This window comes from Bos taurus, chromosome 13 (genome assembly GCF_002263795.3).
Source record: "Bos taurus isolate L1 Dominette 01449 registration number 42190680 breed Hereford chromosome 13, ARS-UCD2.0, whole genome shotgun sequence".
Lineage (NCBI taxonomy): Eukaryota > Metazoa > Chordata > Mammalia > Artiodactyla > Bovidae > Bos > Bos taurus.
In genome coordinates this window covers 2,969,418-2,990,737 of record NC_037340.1, presented here as the reverse complement: position 1 = coordinate 2,990,737, position 21,320 = coordinate 2,969,418, and the positions used below count along the sequence as shown (strand labels likewise).

The window sequence follows — 21,320 nt, the reverse complement described above, 5'->3', positions numbered from 1 at the left end:
CCTTGGAAATGAACAGAGATCATTATGTCATTTTTGAGATTGCATTCAAGTACTGGTTCCTGTTTTGATATGGCAGCTACTACATTGAGGGTACTGAGCAAATGGAAAACAAATAAATATTGTTAATGGAAAACAAGATAAATATTGTACCATTAATTAGAAAACTGTTAAGAGTTATTAAGTGTAACAGGGTACCAACACACATAAACCTTTATTTTTAATTTGATATCACATACTGTATCACTAATTCCTGAGGGTATTTTGGGGGCAGCTAAGGCAGATGTGTGTGACGTCTTCATTTCCAAGGTTGAAAATTCATGAATGCTTTAGTGAATCTCTCTCACTATAGCCTGGACAGCGAATTTAAAAAAAATTTTTTTTATTAGAGGATAATTGTTTTACAACATTGTGTTGGTTTCTGCCATAGAATAACATGAATCAGCTATAGGTACACACTTGGCCCCTCATGCTTGAACCTCCCTTCCACCTCCCACCCCACTCCCTAGGCTGTCACAGAGCAGGCGGTTGAGCTCCTTGTATTACAGCAACTTCCCACTAGCTATCTATTCTACATGTGGCAATGTATATGTTTCAGTGCTACTTTCTCAGTTTGTCCCACCCTCTCTTCCCTGCTCTGTCCACAGGCACTGAATATTTTTGACAATGCTGGAGCCTTCAGGGGTTGGGAAGGGAGTGGGCAACCCAGGGATTTAAGATGAACTACAAGATATCTTTGCAAGCTTCAACCCAAACGTCACTCATCTGAAAGCCCTGTCATCTTTTGGTACATAAACACCCTATTCTTATCATGGTCTGTCATTCTTCTTAACTGGCAAGCCTAGCCTTATCATTAGATGCCCAATAAATTGACATTTTGATGCCTAGTCTAAGTTTTTGTCCCAGATCAGGAAAGGTTGGGAACAGCCAAGGCAGGTGGTTCAGACTTGAGTAGAGGCTCATCCGGCAACGAGTGTGCTACCCAACTAGCAAAGAGAGCGTGAAAAGGTCAAGCTTTCCCTAAGACTCACATTCTAAGTCAGAAAGTAGCCAGTTTGTGTGGGTGCTCAGAGTCCAGTGGTACTGAGATTCCTTCCAGGGTTGGGCACAACATCCCGAGGGCATCTTCACCTGTTAGACGCCAAGCCGTCTGTAGGTCGCAGCGGCTTCTGTGGGAGCCAGAGAACGTTTCTAGGCTGGCTGCTTGCAGGAGAGCCACCCAAAGGTCACAGAAGAGGGATTCTCTAGATCTCGGCTGCTCGACGTGGTCGGAGAACCAGTGACATCAGCATTCCCTGGGGGCTTGTTCAGCTTGTAGATCTCAGACCCCAGTCTAGAGCAAGCGATTCCGAATTTGCATTTTAATTCCTAGGCACCTTGAAGTTGAAGCTGCAAGGTTCCAGGTGGTAGCACCAAGACTAGCGGAAGGACCTTTCTCTCGGCCCCGCCCTCTCGCCCTTTGCTCTGCCCTCAAGCTCAGTCCAGCTTTGGCCCTGCACAAAATTTCTGCACAGTGTGTATGAGGAGGGGGCGTGCAGGAGCTGCCCGTGGATGGCAGAGGGAAAGTGGGATCAGATCAGCGAGAAGGGCTTTCTCCAGCTCAGATCCCACAGCGTGAGACACTCCCCCCGCCCCCCGCAACTTCTCCACCCCGCCCCCGCCCCCCGCCCCCCGCAGCTGCTACTGCCAGCCTCCCTCCGGCAGCCACGAAAACCCGGAGCAGCTGCGCGCGCTCCTGGAAAGTCCTCCCAGGGCGAAGCCGGGCAGCTGGGCATGCTCAGTAGCTGGGGGAGGCCTGGGTGGAGAGTGGGAAGCTGTGGCTCAGCCTCCGGCCCCTCCCGCCGGCCCCCGCCCCCTTTGCCCCTACCCAGCCCGTAGTAGTTGCCCGGCGTGCGCCCGGGGAGACCGGGAACATGGCGCTCCGAGCGATGTAGCCGCGGAGGAGGAGAGGGGGACTAGGCTCCGCCGCCGTACTGACAGCCAAGCCACCAGGTAGGCAGGCGCGCCCGGCGGGGCTGCCCGGGTGGGTACGGGCGCGGGGAGGGGCGCTTGCGGGGATGCGCACGGCGGGGACCCGGGCACCTGGCTTTGCCGGGAGAGGATGCGAAGCGGACATCTGTGACAGCGCGCGATTGTGCATCTGCTAGGAGATGCCAAAGGCTGGGGACCGACTGGCTGAAGGGGATGGATTCGGGAACCGCCCCCCGCCCCCCACGCCCATTCACTGCCATCCAGCCTGGGCTCTCTGCGGGTCAAATAAAGGATAGTTCTTTTCTGCTGAGCAGGAGGGCATGGGGGAGATACCAGGATACCAGTCCTGGGAATGTGCTGGTCCCCCGGACCGCGGGCAAACCCAGCACCGGCTCTTTGTGTATACAGCCGCGCACGCCGGGGGTGCCGCGGTGCGTGCTTCTCTGAGGAGTGTTGGACATATTGCCAGGGAAGGATTCCCGTTTGGTTTTTGTCTCTTGACAGGTGTAGATTGGAGAATGAAATAGCTGAGGCTTTATGGGACTGTTTTCCTTTGTTACTTGCCTTGGTATGTGTGTGTGTGTGTGCGCGCGCGCGTGTGGTGGGTTGTAATGGAGAGAACTTCTGCTCGTGGGCACGGGTGTGGACAGAGCGTGGAAGAGAATCTCGGTTCCAAACTCTTGTCAAAATTGCCTACGATGTTAACCTTCTGGAGGATAAACTTGAAAAGTCCAGAGATTATCAGTGCCCAGTTTGAAGGAGAAGCATGTTGGCCTTTCTTGAACCTATGTGTGCATATCGGGAGCTTTAAACGTGGGATGCAAGGTAATTCCACGTTAGATGTCAATTAAGGGAATTTGAAGCATTGGGATGTTATCTATACTGGTCTTCTTCTTCTTCTTCTTCTTTTTTTAAGGCCAAATTAATAAAGAAAAAGAAAAGTTGGCACAAAGCCAGAGGACAATGTCATCTTTAATAGTCAATGACAGCTTTAGAAGGATAAATATACTTTCGGGGAAATCGGGAAACCCGTGTTCCAAAGGGTTCCCCCCAAAATAGATATACGGTCTTAGGTAACTCTCAGAATCTCTCAGAGCATCCTTTTCCTTTCTAGGGTTTGGTGGCAGGTAAATAACTGTCTTAATTGAGTCCAGATGAACCACACCACTTTTTAGAAGTCCCTCCTACACTAGAATTCTATGAAATTGAAACTGCATAATAACAGCTTTGCACCTTACATTTGTATGTCTGATTTATTCAGACCTACAACTCACTGAGTTAAGGAGGAAAGGTAAATTTAGAATGTGCTTTTATTTTTCGATTTGTAAAGGATGGACATCTGTGACTATGAAGTTTAGACACACTTCCCTCCGTGCTTACAGTACTTATTTTTATCATCTCTTTAGGTGGTAAGAATGAGTCAGTATCACCAAAATGAAACGGGAGAAACTTGAGAAAAATGCATTTAATTAAATTAAAACCATAAATGTCCAATCTGGTGATAATGCCTTGACTTCAAATTCATATGTGCAAAGCAGAAGCACTGCTGATGGGAGCAGTAGAAAGTGAAGTTCACTGATAGCACTGGTTTTATATTTTTGTGCTTCTCTGTGAATGGGGAGAGTTGAATTGTACTAGATCCCTAAACTTGTTAATAAAGTGAGAGAGAACTGCAGATGTTGAAAACACTTTGTGCCTCTCCTCTGTCATTTTACTAAAATGTTGCAGGTGTGAGAGGCAAGTATTCTAGGATCTCATCTTGGTGGTGAGACAGTTGAGTTTGAGCTCTGACTCTTCCCTATTAAGCTTTGTGATCTTGAGCAAGCTATTTAACTTTCCCAAGCCTCAGTTTCCTCAGCTGTAAAACCAGCCTAGAGCTAAGACTTAACCTAAATTGGGTAGAAGTATGAGTTACTTATAAACCACAACCAGTGGTGGTGATCATTATCAGAGGAAGGAAAATGGATGTTTATTTAACATATGCTATATGCCCTGTATTAAGCTAAATAAGTTCAAATATGTGATCTCATTTAATCTTCCCGACTAGAGCCTGTCAGTCACGAAGAGTCAGATGCGACTTGGTGACTAAACAACAAACAAATGGCTTAAAATGTCAGAAATATATTCTTTTGCAGTTCTGGAGATTAGAAGTTCAAAATCAAGGTTTAGTCAAAGCCATTCTTCCTTGGAAGCCTCAAGAGGAGGATCCTTTCTGGCTTCTCCCAGTTCCTGATAGACCCAGGTATTCCTTGTTTTGGGACAGCATAACTAATTTCTACCTTCATCTTCACATTGTGAAGTTCCCCCCTTTATAAATAAGGACACCATTCATACTGGATTTAGGACCCATTCTAATTCAGTGTGACCTCAACTTAACTTTGATTACATCTCCAAAGATCCTGTTTTGTAATCAGGTCACGTTTTTAGGTGCTGGTTGGGCATGAATTTGGGGGGAATTCTATTCAGCCCTGTATACCCTATGATAGGTATTTAATGACAGTATTAGTATTATGTCAGTATCAGTAGGACATAAAGATAAAATAGTATGTTTTGTGAAAAGACTTTAAAGCTTATTTAATCCAGGCAATATATTTGAATTTTTATATACCCAAACATGATAGAGAAAAACAGTATTCAGAGGTACCTCATTTATACAAATGTCACTTGTCTAGAAACCAAGGTAATCTAGGGTTTCAATCTTAAACAGGTAACATAGCTGATATACCCTAGCCTAGATGGATTTGTTAATGTTTGCCTTCCTCCCTTTCTGCTTCCCCACTAACACAATGCAAACAGACAGCAGAAAACCATATTAAACAACAAAAATAACAGTCACAAAAATACACCAATCTTAACAACTTTCTAATCTTTCTTATCCTGGTAAATGGCACCACTGTCCAGGGAGTTGCCAGAAACTCAAAAATCATCTCTGATGCCTCTGTTCCCTTTGTCCTCCAAACCAAAAACTATCACCAATTTTGTGCAAGTTCTGTCTTCTATATCTATGTATAAACTCTTGATAAGTTCTTATTTCCATCCAAGTTGTTACTGTCTTTTGTTTGGTCCACTAGTAGGGCTTCCTACCAGCTCCCGGTTCCCAGCTTGGGCCGCCCATTCTTCATCCAGAACAGGTAGAATCAAGTCAGTCCCCTGCAGAAGATTCATTATGTACCTGGGACAGTTTCCAGAGATTCTTTCTGGTCTCCTCCTGGGCACCTCTTCCTCTTACCACTGTCATACCAATCTGTTTCTTGAGCATGCCCCATGCGTTGCCAGTTCAAGCTGTACTCAATTGTGTCTCCTTGATCTCTTTTCCTCATGAACCCAAATCTCTCATCACCTTTCTATTCTTCTATGGCACTGAAAATTTGCAGTTTCCTATTTATTTGTTTGGCTATTCATTTAATTTCTGTAAACTCTGTGATGACCATTTGTTTTGTGTCTTTCATGCAGAAGATGCTTAATAAATGGTCAATGAGTGAAGGAATGAGTACTCTTCCTCCTAGCATTGTTCTGTGCCAACTTAAAGATATGATATTTTAGAAACTATTTTCTTTACTACCTATATAAAAAGAGCAATTTAGAACTCATTCTGACTTTGAGAGGAGTACTCTTGGCTTTAGTAAATGCATCTTTGAAGAACTGATTTCAAGTGAGCAGTTAAGAATGAAGTCAAAATATTTTTTTGACAACTGAGACTTTTGAAAAAATTTCAGTCAACAAATATTCAAATATTTCAACAGAATATTTGTTGGACATTAACATTTTCCATGCTTGGCCCTAGGAATATAGTGGTGAACTAGACTTTTAGCCTTCTAGAGATTAACAATAAATAATCCTAATAGGTAATGATAATATTATTTATTGAGCTTTTGTTATGTGCTAGGTTCCCTTCCTAGGGGCTTCCCTGCTGGCTCAGCTAGTAAAGAATCTTCCTGGAATGCAGGAGACCTGGGTTCGATTCCTCAGTTTGGAAGACCCCCTGGAGGAGGAAATGGCAACCCACACCAGTATTCTTGCCTGGGAAATCCCATGGGTAGAGGAGTCTGGCAGGCTACTGTCCATGGGGTCGCAAAGAGTTGGACACGACTGCGTGACTAACACTTTCCCTTTTCAAGTTCTCTTCCTTCCTAACTCTTATTTTTACAGATGGTTCTCCAGTCTTTCCCAATAATACAAAATCCAGATTAGATGCACGACAAATACTTGATGAATTAATAATTAGATACTATTATCCTGATCTTTCAAAATAAGGAACTTAGGTTTATCTGAGGAAAACAGAATCTGCTCATATACGGAAATGCATGCAATTGCTTTCTGAAAATATCTAGGTTTGGACCCTGTTCTACTTTAAAAATTATCCTACCTATTGTCTCTGGGGTTAAAATAAGAGACAAATTGCTGTCTACGTGAGGATAGGTTCCTGGTGTATTTCTTTGTCTTCCACAATTGTCAAAATTCTTAATCACCAGCTGGATTGTTTTGTCTATCCTGTTTAATCCAAGTGAGAAGTGACTTAATATCTTTCATTTAGAGGACTTTTTGGTAGTTTTGAATAGCGAGACTGAGGACCCAAGGGAAATGGAGGTGGCCCAATACAGGAACACGGGTTATATTTTGCATTTCTGGTTTGGCCTCAATTTTATGTCATTTTAGTAGTTGCAAAAAGGTAATTTTTAAAAATAAATGAAAGTATCATTTAATGCATATGCTTAAGTATTACTTTTTATCTAAGCAAGAAAAAAGTCAGACATTGTATCTTAATTTTGTTTAAAAGTGATGGATACACAGTTACTCAACTAAAACCTAAGAAACCAATAAGAGGGTTCAGTAAAGTGGTTGGTTTATAATATACATGTTCAGAAATCAAGGATTACCTCAAGTGCTAATATTTACCAACAAAAAATAATACAATAGAAAATGATTCTGTTTATGAATCCATACAAATATATATTATCTAAGAAAATTGGAAATGTACATAAAACACTAATACTTGGAGAAAAAAGTATCTAAGGACTTACGTAGGAAAGCTATAAAATTTTACTTAGACACATAAAATCAAAAACAAATGAAAACTTGCCTTAGTATTAGAAAGATAGATATTTGATATGGTTATTTTTCCATGATCAATTATATAGTTTTATTGTATTGAGATTTGGAAAAACTTGTCAAAATGATTCTAATATTCACTTGGAAGAATAACTGTATGACAATAGTCAAGAAAAATTTGCAGAGGAATTTATATGGGAGTTGGGGTGGGTTGCCCTTCCAGAAACAAAAATAAATACAGTCATTGAACTACAATCATTATAGCAGAGTAGTACTGGTGTAAAAATCAATAGTTAGCTCAATGGAATAGAATAGATTGCAAAGAGACTCAGGTAGTTTTTGGAAACAGAACTGCGATGGAGAAAGCATTTTGAAACAGGAATATTTGACCAAAGAATCAAGCAAATTGGCTTAGTATACAGAAAACATTCAACTAAGAACCTCTGTTTACATGACTCACTAGACTAAATTCCAAATTGGAAAGTTCATTTGCCAGATGAGAAAGTCAGAAGAAAATATTTAATAATTTTAGGGGAATGAGTTTTTAATATAAAATTAATGGAAAGAATCACAAAGCAAAATATAGATTTGAATATATTTTAAACATTTGCATGCAAAAAATACAGTGTAAATCAAAAAGTAATTATGGAGAAAAACATGGACACCAAGCATAACAGAACAGTTAATGTAATAATCACATTGAGGAACTCATAGATATCAGTAAGTAGAAAATAACATGCCAACAGAATTGTCCACATACCTGAATAATTCAAAAGGAAGAAAAAGGCTAACATACATATTTAATATTCTTACTATTAATCACAGAAATGGAAATTAAAACAAAAGTTATATGCTATGTTTCATGGATTAAACCAGCAAAATGTATGTATGTTTATGTAGATACAAAAATACTCAGTGCTGGCAAGGATGCAGAGAGAAGGACATTTGCTTTACTACTGGCGGAAGAATTATACAATAGTGTTTGCTAAAGAAGTAGATGCAGACAAAAACTTACATTGAGGATTGTGATAATAGTCTGAAATAATAAAAAAAATGAAAACAATGTATATGAAAATTGGAGGTGGGTTAAAGCTATTTTAAAGTTTCCCTTCATGTTGAAGAAAGAAACAACAGCCTCCAAGTGGCAGGATTTCACTGTTTTATAAAAAGTGCCCCCAAATGTGGGAGACAGCCTAGGGTACCCTACTTTGGAGGTTTAAATTGATATTTTAAACCATGTTAAGACAATAAAAGCCAGAAAGTGGTCAACTGTCTCATCACTGCATTAAAAGTAAAGCTCTCTTAATTCTTCCCACCATGCCAAAATAAACAAATAAATAAATAAACCTCAGAAAAACAAGAGGAATAAAATCTAGTAAGAATAAATTTAGTCATGTGAAAACCAAAATAAAGTCCCCCAAAGGATAGACTATGACACGTATTAAAAGGAGTCATTTCAAAGATATGTAATAACAAGGAACAGCTTTCACAACAGTTTTAACTAGAAATAACCAAATGCACTGCTGTATTACAATGATATGTATTTCAGGAATATCACATATAGATGTATGAAAACTGGAACAAAAACAAAATTAGGCAGTGTTTGGACAGTAAAAATATGTATGGCTTATATTTTTCATACCTCCCTGAATTTTTCAAAATAGAAGAACTGTACAAAAAGGATCTTCACGACCAAGATAATCACAGTGGTGTGCTCACTCACCTAGAGCCAGATCTCCTGGAATGTGAAGTCAAGTGGGCCTTAGAAATCATCACTACGAACAAAGCTAGTGGAGGTGATGGAATTCCAGTTAAGCTATTTCAAATGCTGGAAGATGATGCTGTGAAAGTGCTGCACTCAATATGCCAGTACATTTGGAAAACTCAGCAGTGACCACAGGACTGGAAAAGGTCAGTTTTCATTCCAATCCCAAAGAAAGGCAATGCCAAAGAATGCTCAAACTACCACACATTTGCACTCATCTCACACACTAGTAAAGTAATGCTCAAAATTCTCCAAGCCAGGCTTCAGCAATTCATGAACTGTGAACTTCCAGATGTTCAAGCTGGTTTTAGAAAAGGCAGAGGAGTTGTTTGTTGCTGGACCTTCGGGCCTGTTACCGAGTCTTCAGGGGTACTGTCGCCATGTTCCTGTCGGCGGTTACGTTTGCCAAGAGCAAGTCAAAAACAATTCTGGTGAAAATGGTGAGCCAAGCTGGAACAGGTTTTTCCTTCAACACTAAGAGAAGCCGACTATGGGAGAAACTGACTCTACTGCATTACGATCCAGTAGTGAAAAAAAAAGTCCTCTTTGTGGAACAGAAAAAAATACGCTCCCTCTAAACAATGGATTGAAAATGAATTTGATTTATAAATGAGAAGATCTAGGGTGGGATACTGATTCAGAAATCTGCAGCGTGTAATAAAAGAAGAGGAAATGGCATGGAATCACTGCCTCCTGTGATTTGAAGGCCATTGTGAAGGAAAACAATGCAGTGAAAACAAGTTCTTCATATTAGGACATATACCATTGCATCACATTTATTTATCTTTCTGGATATTTTTATAGCCCTTAATAAAATATATTAAAATAAAAAAAAAAAGAAAAGAAAAGGCAGAGGAACCAGAGATCAAATTGCCAACATCCACTGGATCATGGAGAAAGGAAGAGAGTTCCAGAAAAACATCTATTTCTGCTCTATTGACTATGCCAAAGCCTTTGACTGCATGGATCACAAGAAACCGTGGAAAATTCTGAAAGAGGTGGGAATACCAGACCACCTGACCTGCCTCTTGAGAAACCTATATGCAGGTCAGGAAGCAACAGTTAGAACTGGACATGGAACAACAGACTGGTTCCAAATCGGGAAAGGAGTACATCAAGGCTGTATATTGTCATGCTGTTTATTTAACTTATATGCAGAGTACATAATAAGAAACGCTGGGCTGGAAGAAGCACAAGCTGGAATCAAGATTGCCGGGAGAAATATCACTAACCTCAGATATGCAGATGACACCACCCTTATGGCAGAAAGTGAAAAGGAACTAAAAAGCCTCTTGATGAAAGTGAAAGAGGAGAGTGAAAAAGTTGGCTTAAAGCTCAACATTCAGAAAACTAAGATCATGGCATCTGGTCCCGTTACTTCATGGGAAATATAGGAAAACAGTGGAAACAGTGTCAGACTTTATTTTTCTGGGCTCCAAAATAATTTCAGATGGTGACTGCAGCCATGCAATTAAAAGAAGGAAAGTTATGACCTTGGAAGGAAAGTTATGACCAACCTAGATAGCATATTGAAAAGCAGAGACATTACTTTGTCAACAAAGGTCCATCTAGTCAAGGTTATTGTTTTTCCAGTGGTTATGTATGGATGTGAGAGTTGGACTGTGAAGAAAGCTGAGTGCCAAAGAATTGATGCTTTTGAACTGTGGTGTTGGAGAAGACTCTTGAGAATCCCTTGGACTGCAAGGAGGTCCTACCAGTCCATTCTGAAGGAGATCAGTCCTGGGTGTTCTTTGGAAGGAATGATGCTAAAGCTGAAACTCCAATACTTTGGCCACCTCATGCGAAGAGTTGACTCATTGAAAAAGACTCTGATGCTGGGAGGGATTGGGGGCAGGAAGAGAAGGGGACGACAGAGGATGAGATGGCTGGATGGACATGAGTCCACTGACTCGATGGACATGAGTTTGGGTGAAGTCCGGGAGTTGGTGATGGACAGGGAGTCCTGTCGTGCTGCAATTCATGGGGTCACAAAGAGTCAGACACGACTGAGCAATTGAACTGAACTGAATGTTGTTTTATGAGTTAGAAAAAAAAAATCACTGTTTTACAGATATGGTGATGATACATATTTAGGTTATAATGACTCAGTATGTGACACTCATGGTTAACTCTTGTGTCAGGGGCTCTGCCAAGTATATTGGCAATGACTCTTAGTTCGCATGCAAATGAAAGAAACTCTAGTAAAGAAAGAATTTACTATAAGGCTCTCAGATAACTAAAAGAATTGCCAGGAATGGGAGTGTCCCCTCAAAACAACCACCACCACCTCCAAAAAACAGGCTTGCAAACAAACCAGAACCTAGCCAGCTTTAGAGTCTAGATATCATGGACTAGAGAAACAGGCCCATGCACAAGGGGTTTGCCCGGGCTGGGCCCCAGGCCAGTGTTTTTTGTGCTTAGGGCTTGGCCCCACTCCCCAGGCTGCAATTCACTTGCCATCACGGGGTTGGGGGGGAGCGGTTAGGCACCTTGACTGGCAGTCCCATGGTCTTCTTTCTGCTGATAGAACTAAAAAAGATGGGATGGAAGGTCAATGACCCATATCAAACCAAACAGGAAGAATAAAAATGCCCATTAGCCCAGGACTTGGAGGCCAACAGGGTTGAATTGCAGGCCTCCACACCTCCCCTGCAGAGGGCACAGCTGCTGAGATGGAGATTCACAAGGAGCCCAAGGTTTGTGGTGCTGTGTGCATGGTGGTGCCCCACATAAGAGACGCAGTTTTCTCCTGGAGTCAGCAGGACATGTCCTGAAGAAGCTGGCTTTTCAGATTTGATCTTCATGTATGGGTAGGTTTTTGTTTTTGTAAAATATTTATTTATTTGGCTGCTCAGGGTCTCAGTTGTGGCAGGCAGGATCTTTAGTTGTGGCCTGGGAACTCTTAGTTGCAGAATGTGGGGTCTAGTTCCCTGACCAGGGATCGAACCTAGGCTTCCTGCACTGGGAGCTGAGTCTTAGCCACTGGACCACCAGGGAAATCCCTGCACAGGTATTTTGAAAGAAAGATACTATTCTCAAGTGAAACCAGAGCCAGTGAAAGGATGCTCTGAAGAAAACAGTTTAGCAGAAACAAGAAATATAGTTTGGAAATAGATGGAGCACCAGCATGAGTCTAGGCTTCTTTTTATCTTGAATTATCTTAACTCTGAGCAAGTCTTTTAGTCATGTTTGAGTTTCAGTCAGTCAGTTCAGTCATTCAGTCGTGTCTGACTCTTTGCAATCCCATGGACTGCAGCACGCCAGGCCTCCCTGTCCATCACCAACTCCCGGAGCTTGCTCAAACCATGTCCTTTGAGTCAGTGATCCCATTCAACCATCCTCTGTCATCCCCTCCTGCTCCCACCTTCAATCTTTCCCAGAATCAGGGTCTTTTCAAATGAGTCAGTTCTTCTTATCTATTTGTTTATTTGTTTAATATTTGAATTTAGTCGACTATGAATGATGGGTCTGAGCTCAAATAACTTTTGGTGCGTGCGTGTGTGCTAAGTCACTTCAGTTGTGTCCAACTATTTGTGACCCTGTGGACTGTTGCCTGCCAGGCTCCTGGGTTCATGGGGATTCTCCAGGCAAGAATACTGGAGTGGGTTGCCATGCCCTCCTCCAGGGGATCTTCCCGACCCAAGGATCAAACCTGCGTCTCCTGTGTCTCCTGCATTGCAGGCAAATTCTTTACTGCTGAGCCACCAGAGAGCCCCCTAACTTTTGGTGAAAGAAAGTGAAAGTGAAGTCGCTCAGTCGTGTGTCCAACTCTTTGCAATCCCATGGACTGTAGCCTACTAGGCTCCGTCCATGGGATTTTTCAACCAAGAGTACCAGAGTAGGGTGCCATTTCCTTCTCCAGGGGATCTTCCTGACCCAAGGATTGAACCTAGGCCTCCCAAATTGTAGGCAGATGCTTTACCCTCTGAGCCACCAGGGAAGCAACTTTTGGTATGTAACACTAAAAAATCACCCATAAATCAATCTGTATTCTTCTTGCAGTTCTCATCATACTTAGGACATGGCTGTGGTTGTCCAGGTAATTTAATGCCCAGGTTTATGTTGCCTTTATAGCTTTTTATAACCTTTTCCCTGAGGAGAGGACACTTGCAAATGGGATGCAAAAAAAGAAAAAGATAATTATTCTTTAATTGCACTAAAAACAGGAAATCTTAAATTACCAAGGGATCCCCTGGATACTGTATAGTAAAGAGTTTACCTGCTGTGTTCTCCCACCTCTTGGCACCTGTGCAGCCAAGCCCCCTGCACTCAGAGCCCACCTTGGCCCCCACTGGACCCTGCTTTGCATTCCTGGGGCCTCAGACTTCCCCTCTTAGGAGGCTCTGGGGCCCAAGACAGGCCAAGGAAGGATTGTTTATTAGTGAGAGGTGGGATGGAGCTCGTAGTCCACTTATAGAACCTGAAGCCTGGGGCAGAAGGATCAAGGCAATGGGACAAGAGACTGGGACCCTCTACTTAGCCGCGTTCTGGGATCCCAGGCTTCTGAGTTGAAGCCTGAGTTTCTACATTGTTTTGAAGGCATATTTGTCTGACTAGGCTTATAGAACCTACTTAGCAATTTTTAGCTTGGTTTATCATATTTAAAGCCTAGTGTGCTGCAGTCCATGGGGTCTCAGAGAGTTGCACATGACTAGGTGACTGAGCAACAACAACATCATATTTGAATATTTAGCTGTATAGTCACTGAGACTCCTGGTGCTGTTGTCCTCTCCAGTGTCAGGATTGCACCTGCTCAGGTGACTGTTTTAGAAAGGCTGCACTGAGCTATGCACACATATACACATACGCACAACTTGCTGCTCATGCAGTAGCAATGTAGATTATAAGAAAAGTGGCTTGCACTCCTGTGGTTGTACTTAACATGTTGAAGGAGATATGTTAAACCCTCATCCCAGTATTTTACCTGTGAATCTTAATCATCATGAAAGCTCTATAAAGTAGGTTACTCAAGGCAGTCATGCAGAGGAGTCAAACCCCTTCCTCATCTGGGCCCAGTGTCCACATAGACTGTTGCATACAGCAAGCAACTCAGTAGATTAAAAGTTTTGTTTGGCATCCTTGAACCTTCAGTAATTCAAGAATCACTGCATTAATCAACCCACTTTGACTCTTGAATCCTCTGATTCTGCATTGTGGTTCATGCAGATTTGTCAGGAAAAGGGCAAGGAATGCTATTCATTGCCTTGCTGTCTTCAGTATTATGATTAAGGGAATGATCAAAACCAGGAATCAATTTAGTTGTGTGTATTAAAAAAACAAATTTTAACTGTTTTAATTTACAGTTTAAAACAGATGTCAGCTCTGGGATTCTTTCAGTCTTGAAGGAAGTTACCATTTGTGTCCTTGATGATGAAGGTGAATGGGCAGAGTCCCTTTGTCTTTCCTGTAGAGCACAGTTGATATCCCTAAGCCTCTGTTGCATCCCCATCCAACTGGACTGAGATGGCTTTTCCCAACATTATTGGTTCCGTCACTCTTTTAATCAATTACAGATGGGAGAGGGTTGGGGTAAGTTCAGGTGTTCACATCTTCATTCTTTGTTAGCATCACTTCTCAATTCACATTCAAGGTTGGCATTCTATTTAAGAAACGCCTTAACTATTTTCTAGGTGGAACTCTATCCCTTTGCATCTAAGGATGGTCCTTTGTGTCGTGCAAATGGATTTCCCAGCTAATCTTTCTTAAGTGAGTTGCCTCCTTGCCTAATTTAGCTCTACTGCAGTTTACTGACCTAGGAAGAGAGCTTCCTGCAAGTGAAGTGGAGAAAACTTATACTTCATATGTTTCAAAGAAAGCATCTTCCTCTAAAGTAGGAACAGTTGCTATGTGGATATAATTTACCTTTGAAAAACATAAACACTGATGGAGGAGGGGATTAAAGAAGAAAGTCTTACAGAAATGGAATGTAGAGCTTTTCTCCTCTGGAAAGGAAAGTGTGGTGTTCAGTACATTGTTCATTCTCCTCTAGCTTTTTGAGACATGAAAACAAAAAAGGACTTTTCCAATAATATTGAAATAACAGTTATTCATAACTTGAGTTAAACAGTAGTTTGTTTTGCCTGTTATGAAAGTTTTAAGTTATTAGCTACCTCCAAGTTGGGCTTCCCTGGTGGTGTTACTAAGTCCAAGCTCCCTCTGCTTGCCACACGATGGGCCAATGAATCCAAGAGACAAGGACTGAGCAAGGAAGGGACCAACTGCAGAGCCAGATGACAGAGAAGATGGCAGGCTAGTGCCTCTGATTAACCATCTTATTAGGGTCTGAATCCCAGGTTCTTTTGTAGATCAGACATTGGGGGGACGTAAGGAAGCAAAGTAAAAAGGTCATTCATCTTGCAAACATCTCCTAGAATGTCAAGCCTCAGGCAGTGGGTGTGTTAATTTCTTGCTTCCTATCATCTATAGGTGGACAGGTTCTGTACAAAGGCACTTTAGTTTAACCATCAGGCAGAGGGGCAGAATTCTCTGAGGCAGGCCCTTCTATATGGTTATAACAAAAGCAAGTCAAAGAAACACTTCCAACATGGAGTTAGATTGGCTTCTTCTCCGCAACAGTGACTCAGTGGTAAAGAATCCACCTGCCAATGCCGGAGACTCGTGTTCCATCCCTGGGTTGGGAAGATCTCTTGGAGTAGGAACTGTCAGCCCATTCCAGTATTCTTGCCTGGGAAATCAGGACAGAGGAGCCTGGTGGGCTATAAAGTATTGCCTGAGAGTCTGACATGACTCAGTAACTGAACAACAAGCTCCAAGCTGGGTCCTGTCTTATGCTCCAGGCAAGAGTGCACTCTCTCTTCTCACAGCTAAGGAGTCCCTGAGTCTCATCAGCTTAACTTTCTTAAACAGCCCTTCCCTGGCCCACTGCATCTCCCCGCAATATCTCTCAGTTAGACCTTGTACCAACTTCCCGTCTCTGCTTTGCCATCATTACCACTCCAAAATGAACATCTTGTCATCCGGTGATCACCTTCTCACTGAAAATTTCCTACCAGCTACCTGTGTGTGCATGCTCAGTTGTATCTGACTCTTTGTGGCCACATGGGCTGTCACCCTCCAGGCTCCTCTGTGTCTAGGATTTTCCAAGCAAGAATCCTTGAGTAGGTTGCCATTTCCTTCCCCAGTGGATCTTCCCTACCCAGGGAGCAAACCCAAGTCTCAGGGCATCTCCTACATTGGCAGAGGATTCTTTACCACTGAACCTCCTGGGAATCCACCTGGGAGTGTGGAGCTGTCCACGTCCTCCACATTCTTCCACAGGGTTCTGGTGTAGGTAGAGTTCCAGACAAGGTGGTGAAGAAAGGGAGACGACCTCAACAGAGGCTGCCTTTATTTAGGCAAGGAGGGGCGACAGCCGGTCTAAGGACCAGGCAGAGCGTGCTAGGTCAAGGAGGCTTCATATTTAAGGGGAGGTTTTGCAGAAGCAATAGGGGAAGACTTAGTCAGGCGGTGCATTCTGGGTAATCTTTAGCTGAGATGGCAGTTTGTGGATGAACAGGGGCGGGGTGGGACTTGAAGTTCAGTGGTGTCATCCCCGAAGTCAGGTGGTTCAGCAAGGGCCCTTGAGGCCATTATCTTCTTTGTGCAGGCCTGAGGCCTTTGAGACCTTTATCTTCTTTTCTAGGCTCGAGGACTCCTTCACTGGGAGACCTCTCAAGGCATTCATCACAGTATTTTTTGAAGCTATTTTCTTCCTTGACTCCCTTCTTGTACTACACTGATAATTCCTAAGGAAGATACCTGGTTTCTTCATCTTTGAGTCCCCTAGCACCTCGCTTTATGCATCCATACTAAAGGTCTTCATTTTTAATAGAGTTTGTGGATGGATGGATGTTACCTAGGCTAAAAAATGAGTGCAAATGAAGAAGAGTAATGCCATGATTTAAAATTCTGAAATGGAACCTAGCAATAATGTGATCTAAGTCATTTACTTAAAAAAAATTGTATGCTAGTAATAATTTTCTACTTTTGATAAAAGAAAGACACATGGAAGGAAAGATTAATTCTCTGTTTCTAGTTAGAGACAGATTCTAATATTGGATATGGATATAAAGTAAACATTCTATGTATACTGAAACGTAATGAAGCAAACTGTAAGCTAAGAGCCAGCTTTCCAAAAATCAGTTCAGTTCAGTCGGTCAGACATGTCTGACTCTGTGACCCCACAGACTGCAGCACACCAGGCTTCCCTGTCCATCACCAACTCCCAGAGCTTGCTCAAACTCATGTCCATTGAGTCGGTGATGCCATCCAACTATCTCGTCCTCTGTCGTCCCCTTTTCCTGCCCTCAATCTTTCCCAGCATCAGGGTCTTTTTCAATGAGTCAGCTCTTTGCATCAGGTGGCCAAAGTATTGGAGTTTCAGCTTCAACATCAGTCCTTCCAATGAACACCCAGGACTGATCTCCTTTAGGATGGACTGGTTTGATCTCCTTGCTGTCCAAGGGACTCTCAAGAGTCTTCTCCAACACCACAGTTCAAAAGCATCAGTTCTTCTGTGCTCAGCTTTCTTTATAATCCAACTCTCACATCCATACATGATCACTGGAAAAACCATCGCTTTAACTAGATGGACCTTTGTTGGCAAAGTAATGTCTCTGCTTTTTAATATGCCGTCTAGGTGGGTCACAGCTTTTCTTCCAAGAATCAAGCGTCTTTTAATTTCATGGTTTCCGTTACCATCTGCAGTGATTTTGGAGCCCAAGAAAATAAAATCTGTCACTGTTGCCATTGTTTCCCCATCTATTTGCCATGAAGTGATGGGACCAGATGCCATAATTTTTGTTTTTTGAATGTTGAGTTTTAAGCCAGCTTTTTCACTCTTCTTTCACTTTCATCAAGAGGCTCTTTAGTTCCTCTTCATTTTCTGCCATAAGATTGGTGTCACCTGCATATCTGAGGTTATTGATATTTCTTCTGGCAAGCTTGATTCCAGCTTGTGCTTCATCCAGCCCAGCATTTCACATGATGTGCTCTGCATATAAGTTAAATAAGCAGGGTGACAATATACAGCCTTGACACACTCCTTTCCCCATTTTGAACCAGTCAGTTGTTCCATGTCTGGTTCTAAATTGCTTCCTGACGTGTATATAGGTTTCTCTGGAGGCAGGACAGGTGGTCTGGTATTCCCATCTCTTTAAGAATTTTCCACAGTTTGTTGTGATCCACAGAGGCAAAGGGTTTAGTGTAGTCACTGAAGCAGAAGTAGATGTTTTTCTGGAATTCTCTTGCTTTTTCTGTGATCCAGCAGATGTTGGCAATTTGACCTCTGGTTCCTCTGCCTTTTCTAAATCCAGCTTGAACATCTGGAGTTTTTCGGTTCACGTACTGTTGAAGTCTAGCTTGGAGAATTTTGAGCATTACTTTGCTAGTGTGTAAAGTGAATGAAATTGTGCGGTAGTTTGAACATTCTTTGGCTTTGCCTTTGAGATTGGAATGAAAATTGACTTTTTCCAGTCCGGTGGCCACTGCTGAGTTTTCCAAATTTGCTGACATGTTGAGTGCAGCACTCTTAACAGCATCATCTTTTAGAATTTGAAATAGTTCAGCTGGAATTCCATCACATCCACTAGCTTTGTTCATAGTGATGCTTCCTAAGGCCTACTTGACTTCACACTCCAGGATGTCTGGCTCTAGGTGAGTGATCACACCATCATGGTTGTCTGGGTCATTAGGATCCTTTTTGTATGGTTCTTTTGTGTATTCTTGCCACCTCTTTTTAGTATCTTCTGCTTCTGTTAGTTCCATGCAGTTTCTGTCCTTTATTGTGCCCATCTTTGCATGAAATGTTTCCTTGGTATTGCTAAATTTCTTGAGATCTCTAGTCTTTCCCATTTTATTGTTTTCCTCTATTTTTTTGCATTGATCACTTAGGAAGGCTTTCTTATCTCTCCTTGCTGTTTTTTGGAACTCTGCATTCAGATGGATATATCTTTCCTTTTCTCCTTTACCTTTTACTTCTCTTCTTTTCCAATAATAGCATAAATAAACTCAACTTCTTGAAAAACATTAAGAACAATTATTTGATTACTGGATGCAACTTACACCCCCTGTTCCTTTGTCCCAAATCTGGTATGAATATTCTTGGTTGGTGATGTGACTCCTGCTTGAGCATTTACTGATTTTTATACTGAAATCTGGGGTTTTATTCAGTTCTGCTCTAATCTTTGGTACTTGTTTCCTTAGTAACAGATGTGCTATGAAGTGAGAAAAACCAAAAAGCTTGGGATGGAAATTAATCAGTCAGTGGTCTAACCAAAGGTTTCTCCAGTGTGGGATCCAGGGTCTCATGTCAAAAACATGTGACCATGTTTTTGAGGAAATATTCTCAGAAATAGAAGATTCTTGGGTGATAACCACAGGGATTTTAAAGGCAGCATATAGTTAGTCTCCATGATAGCAGTGTGTGTCTACTTTCACAGGGACTCCTGCCACAGTACCTGTGTTGGCATATTAGCAGTCTACACTGGCTGATAGAAACACTCACCACCAAGAGCCCACTAACAACTAGGAATCAGGGAACCACAAACTAGCGAACAGCAATGGGAGACTTTTACTATCCATGAAATATAGTTGAGCTGTCTTTTTAAAGCTGGAAGGTATAGGAGAGCACTGTGAATTCTATTAGGAACTAAACATTTGACAATGCCAATTTAGAGCAGAGTTTCTAGTCTTATGCCCTAGATGTGCTGTGATTGGCATACATAATATGATGTTTCTCCTAAAAATTCAGGGGCTCCTTTTAAAAAAAATCATCTAAACACAAGTACAAAATTTGGCAACGCTGACCATGTTTCCTCATGGCCACCATCCCCTGTGGCTGAGCGCTGAGTAGCAGCTGCCTCCAGCATAGATTAGATAATGGAATATTCACTTTGCTGCAGTCCCCAGTGCTCCCTACTGTGTGCTCTCTGGCCATTTTACTTGTTTATATTACCCTTTTTGGTCCTTAACATCTTTCACATTTGTAATCTTTGAATCAGAAGACTGTTCTACGTTTTGGGATCCTCTTATTCTTGTGTATTGTTTCTTCTTCATGCCATTTCCCGAAATAAGCCAGTTTATTTAACTGTAAGGTGAGTGACATTTTAGAGAGAGATGTTTAAAAAATTCCATCCTAGAAAAAAAGTCTAGAGTTAAGTGTTCTGTGATGGTATGAAATTTGAAAGGATAGAATTTGCAGGCATTTGGTGGGAATATTTGCACAGTTACATAGGCTTCAGCAACTAATTTTTTCAATGTTTTTTCAACTTTGTGAAAAAAAAAATCCTCTTTCATTTGAATTAAACCAAAATGGAAAAAGAAATCTTATAGTCTTAAGACGGTTAGATGGCATCACTGACTTAATGGACATGAACTTGAGCAAACTTCAGGAGATAGTGAAGGACAGGGAAGCCCGGTGTGCTGCTTTCTATGGGGTTGCAAGGAGTCAGACATGACTTAGCAACTGAACAACAATGGGAATATCAAAAAGATGTTATCATATTTCATAAGACATTATCATCTGGAAAATCTAAAACATTCAGAATGCAAATATGCCCACAGAAGTAAAGTAGAACCTTATAAATAATATGCATTCTATAGAATGGCTAGAAAAATCTCAAAGTCAATATTGGAATCCCCTAGGGTGACAGAGAATAATGACATCCCTGTGCCTTACTAAAAAGTAATAATAAAACAAGTAATGAAAAACGAATGAGATAGAAAAGTCCAGAGCTATCCCCAGAGTTTTTATTTGCTTGAGCTAGAGGAGTGAGAGAAGACTTCAGAAAGTGGTCCCCCTCCCTTTTTTCCCCAGACCTCAATTTTATTTCAAAGCACATTGGCACATTCTGTGTCACCAGGAAACAGAAAAACCTTCCGTCTAAGTTAATCACTTAACAGCTAGGATTAAAATGAAGAGGCTAATTGGGTCTCCCTATCAGGGTGGTGTCTGCTTGCTTCTGGTTTGTCCTTTGATAGATTAGAGGAAAAATAGGAAATATATTACAGTTGCTGTCCCCAGCTAGTCATTCATCCATTTAGTAGGCATTCACTGTGCACCACTGTGTTTATTTGGGGTGGCCCTTAAGCAGATGGGGACACATCAGTGAACAGAGATGCAAATTCCTCCTGTGTGGAAAGAAACAGACAGCAGACAATAAATATCAGAAGTAAATGCATAGACTGTAAGAAGGGGATTTGTGCTTTGAAAAAATAGAGTGGTCATTAAGAGGGATCAGAAGTGCTGAGATGGTGGCAGGAAGGGGTGCAGTATTAAATGGAGGGTTGAAATAGTGAGAAGGTGGCGCTTGAAGGTGGAAAGTGAAGTACCTGTGTAAACTACCCTTGTTTCATATGGAAGAGCATCACTGGCAGAGAGAGCCCCATGCAAAGGATGGGATGCCCAGTTGGTTGAGGAAGTACAGAGAGGCCAGTGTGGCTGGAACAGAGTGAATGAGGGCAGGAGCAGAAGGAGATGGGGTCAGGGAGGAGAGCAGTCACTGGAGAGATCTAAGCAGAGTTCAGAAGCTGACATAGT

At 41.9% G+C, this 21,320-nt stretch overlaps 1 protein-coding gene and 1 pseudogene across 2 annotated transcripts in view; both read left to right on the top strand.

Moving 5' to 3' along the window:
* Nucleotides 1–1,819: 1,819 nt before the first annotated feature.
* PAK5 (p21 (RAC1) activated kinase 5) overlaps nt 1,820–21,320 on the top strand; it is a 424,652-nt gene continuing 405,151 nt past the window's right edge. The window contains exon 1 of one of the 2 annotated variants that reach the window (XM_059892554.1): nt 1,820–1,989. The gene's annotated coding sequence lies outside the window, so the exon portion shown is untranslated. 2 annotated transcript variants of the gene reach the window in all.
* Nucleotides 9,134–9,620, top strand: LOC783610 (mitochondrial ribosomal protein L33 pseudogene; annotated as a pseudogene).